The sequence below is a fragment of the Rhododendron vialii genome, chromosome 3a (genome assembly GCF_030253575.1).
Source record: "Rhododendron vialii isolate Sample 1 chromosome 3a, ASM3025357v1".
Classification (NCBI taxonomy): Eukaryota; Viridiplantae; Streptophyta; class Magnoliopsida; order Ericales; family Ericaceae; genus Rhododendron; species Rhododendron vialii.
The window spans coordinates 15351178-15355627 of NC_080559.1; the positions used below are offsets into that span (position 1 = coordinate 15351178).

The 4450-nt window shown below is 37.3% G+C and overlaps 1 long non-coding RNA gene across 1 annotated transcript; it reads right to left on the minus strand.

The window, feature by feature from the left end:
- Window positions 1–1597: 1597 nt before the first annotated feature.
- On the minus strand, window positions 1598–2388 carry LOC131318685 (uncharacterized). The gene is made up of 2 exons (XR_009197781.1): window positions 2106–2388; window positions 1598–2046 (listed from the first exon to the last, which is right to left on the minus strand). It is a non-coding gene; the product is annotated as an uncharacterized LOC131318685 (long non-coding RNA).
- Window positions 2389–4450: the final 2062 nt, after the last annotated feature.

The following is a 4450-nucleotide window of genomic DNA, read 5'->3' on the forward strand; positions in this document are numbered from 1 at the left end:
AAGTCAAAATATGACCCAGCAGAGGTCTAAGCTTGAGACGAGCTTATTAGCATCTTGGAACAATGGTTTATTTACTAAGCATGAGACGAGCGTATCAGCATCTTTCACAATTTTACACGTAGCACTTCCTTCAAGATCACTGGTTGCCTGATCCAAATCAACGAATACAAGTTTCATTCCTTCAATAGACTGCAGCAAAAATAAATTACTTAGGACTGGAGGTTGGTTGAAACAAAAACCAAAAATTAATGGCTCTAAACTCAATCTAGCAACAAATATTCTACACGTCACATATCTGAAAAATAGATGACACCAGAGGAGTACACCGTTTATTAAAAACCTGTTCAGGAGAGCCATTTTCAATAATATCTAGCGCTTCATTCCAACCTCTAGGGCCATTTACAACAGCAGTGGTTCTGTGAATAAAATGTCTCTCCATGTGCTTCTCAGAATATCCTCAAGGTAGAGTGTTATAAATCTTGAGCTTGGATATTTCACATCTTTGCTTCCCATACTTGTTTCAGTGTCATCTGGCTTACAATTCAACTCTTTGTTCTTGAAGCCAATTGTGAGTTTGGCAAATCTTTCATTACATCAATGGTTTCTATTTGGAGAATTCCATCCAACATTTTTCCCTCCAAAGTCTGTGAATACTTTGAGAAATAAGTTGTTAGGCTTGCCATTATGGTAGAGTGGGATCACTTTAGACAATGCAATGGAAACCAAAATGCAAGTGAAATGAATCTGATTGCAAGCATATCTATCTCACTCAAATATGAAGAATCCAAATCTGCAGCTATAAAATAAAATTTGAGAATCACTAACTAATCCAAGATGCAAACAAACTCAAATTCCTGTTGGGTTACAGCACAACCACAGGGAGAGTAATGATTACAGAGAAGAACTCCCTTCCCTCATATTATTAAAAACGCCTTACCTTTTGCTGGAGCTCCACCTACCAAACACCAAAAAACAAAGTCCACTATGCACAATAGGTACATAGAAGACGTGGCCTGATATTTCCACCACATAGCCCACTATGCACAATAGGTAAAATGACAATTTTGGACAATCAAGAAAGAACAATGCCCCAACAATCAAGTGGCAAAATCGTCCCAATCGGCCAAAATTGGCTAGCAATGAAATTGGGCCAAGGGCTTCTTCTTATAAGAGGGAAGGATAACTGCTTTGACATGGACAGTTCTCCTTCGAAAATGAATTTTATAGGTATCAGTGAGGCAAAGCCAAAAACAAAGGGATTTTGCAAACTAAGTCACAGTTGCAACTATTAGATATAGACGATCACAATACTAAAGAAGTTCCAAATCATGGCCATTAAAAAATAGATTTTGTCCCAAGAGATCCAAATGTATTTTTCCCATGAAATATAAACCACCACTAACCAAACCAAACTGAGCCTTATATCCCAATCAATTGGGGTCAACTAAATACAAACCACCACTAAATTTATTATTTCATCAGAGATCAATCAGATATCATAAAAATAATAGCCCAAAAAAGAAATCCAAAAAATTCAAAATGCAACTCCGGCTTGCCACACGGACAATTATAAATATGTCATCCATCTAGCTATTGCTTTTTGCCTCCTAATTGTGGTTGTCCTTGTTCAAAACAAAGGCACCAGCACTAGAATAAGTAGCCTACTTTGTTAGGCCACGTTGTCCCTAGTTATACTCAATTTTTGCATCAAAACTAGGATTCATCCTTTTATCCTTGTGATGCATGGCCCTGTAACTATTAGTTGTATATTAGTATGATGCTTAAACATGTCAATAGTACGTTCTTTGGTACACAATAGCAATATTGATTCCAGATTGGAGACAATACCTCCAAGAGAAATACCACAACTAAAACTTAAGCTCTGATATAAAGAAATCAAACTGAAGTAAGCCACAAGCTATTCTTGCTAGACAATGGGGTTTCGTATTCAGTACCTGGGATTGGTAAAAGAGAGGCGGAGAGGATGGAGGCAAGTGGTTCCCAATACTACTGATTGTCATCGAGCTTCAGACCCAAATATGTCATCTGCATCGAACACCCAAAACTTGATATGGAATGCTAAAAAAGTCTCCAACTTTACATACCTAAAGTAGAAGATAAAATAGCAATAGATTATAAGAATATGAGTGAGAATAGCTCAAATCCCGCCAAATCAAACAAAGAACTGTCTCTTGATTGCTTGCCAATTTGATCAATTTTCCAAGAAAATGTTCTTCACTGTTAGTTGGCATGTCTTTTATTTGTTGTTCTCAATGTCATCGTTTGTTGCCCCCCTTTAAATTAACATACAATCAACATATGCTAACATGTTATGCAACTAAGAATTCACGAATGCAGATGTCGACAAACTAAGATTACTACCAATAAATTTGAGAAAAGAAAAGGCAAAAATTGGATTACATAGAGTAGTTAATTGCCTTCACTCAAATTGACAACGACAAAAACCGAGTCACTTACAAGTACATACTGTTAAACTTATCTAATGTACCATGTTTAAATCACAAATCACGCGGTAAGGACCTTCCTCCTTAATCTTACGTTGTCCTAGCAATAACAAAGATATGAAATGAACTATATAACCTTTAAATGTCGATTACCAAGTTACAAGTGGTATCACTCTTCCTTCTTTTTCTTTCCCTGATGTTTTCCACTTCCCACTTCACAGGTCTATATTGACTCAATCTAGTAGTAACAATAGGTCAATGACAAACAAGAGGTGATAATTGTTTACTCTTGTCAAAGCCATTGATCTAGGTATTCAGATAGCTAGAAACAGATACAAAACTCATGCAACGGCTGTTAAAAAAATATACCAAACCACAAATAGCTATTTATCAATTCATATGCAATGCCTCGGATTCTATCTTTTAAGCTGCCTGCAATGCCATAATTGAATAAGAGCCTAGTAAACAAAACTACTAAAGCAAAAAATGTAGAGGATCATAGCCTATGTCACAAGAAGGGGTTCAATACTATAGCTAGGAACAACTATCCGATTACAAACATCAAGCACAAAAACTGTAGAGAATTGTAGCCTATCTCAAACCACAAATAGCTATTTATCAATTCATATGCAAAGCTCCCACCGCCACAAACCATTACAGAAGCAAGCCTTTTGTAACCTACAAGTTTACGCCTAGACGCCCTTGCAGGTTTACACCACAAACCATTATAGAAACAAGCCTTTTGCCCACAAATAGCTCAGTCAATTTGACTAGAAAAAGCGATTCAATTCCAATTCAGGGGAATTCACTTCTTGGGCATTTTGCGTAGTGAAGTAAGATTCAGTAAATAGGATTCAATACAAAGATTCAAAGACAATAATCTTCATCATGATAAATTGAGGGACAACAGAGCAACAAACTATACACAATTAAGTAAAGAACCATTTTTTCTTTGTTAAGTTGCAAGGCGTAAAGAGTTTAATTACCTTCAAGCTAGTGCTTCTAATCTTGTCATTTGGCTTTGGATAAGCTTCCAGTATTGCTAACAAGTCCACGGTCACTCGTCCACATCCTAGCTGCTAGCCTACAAAGCACTCAATCAAACACACTTCCCAATCAAACACACTTCCGTATATACATATACGATATATGTTGTAACTAACACCCACGTTTCTCAATTAACTAACACCCATGGTTCTCAAAATTGTAAAGAGAATACTACACATAAAAATAATGCATAAATCAAAACTAAAAAGTCCTAGAAATTAGATCCACTAACTCAACCAACACACACACACACACACACACACACACACACACATATATATATATATATATATATAAGTTATTTTCAAATAAGGAGGTCCTTATTTTAGTTAAAATAAGGACCTCCCCATTTCTCCCATTTTCCAATTGAATTTCGATGATCCAATCCGCTCAATGTGTTTAGAACGTGATTTTAAGGGTACCCGAGAGAAATCGGCAAAAAAAATGACCGGGAAGGGCTTGATTTAAGCAGTTTTTATTTGAACCGTTTGATAAAAACATAACAAAAACTGCTCGGATGAAGCCCTTCCCGATTTTTTTTTTTCTGATTTCTTGCAGGTACCTTTAAAATCACGTTCTGAATACATTGAGCGGCTCGGATCATCAAAATTTGATCGGGAAATGGAGATCCTTATTTTATTAAAATAAGGTGGTCCTTAGGAGAAGGGGACTCTATATAGAGGGGGAGGGGGGGGTAGAGAGAGAGATGGGTTTGTCAACAGGACTTTCCTCGGCTTTCTTCACCGTCGAACCCACGAGCTCCGTCGTGACAAGAACCCACGAGGCCGCAGTTGCCTACGTCGCCGTGTATCTGATTGAAGCTCCTTATGGGTACGTTGTAATACCCATCATTCCTCTTCCTCATCTTCTGAGTAATCAATACCCTCCCCCGCTGCCTTGTTGTGCCACTAAACGTTCAGCATTCCAAATTTCGTCCT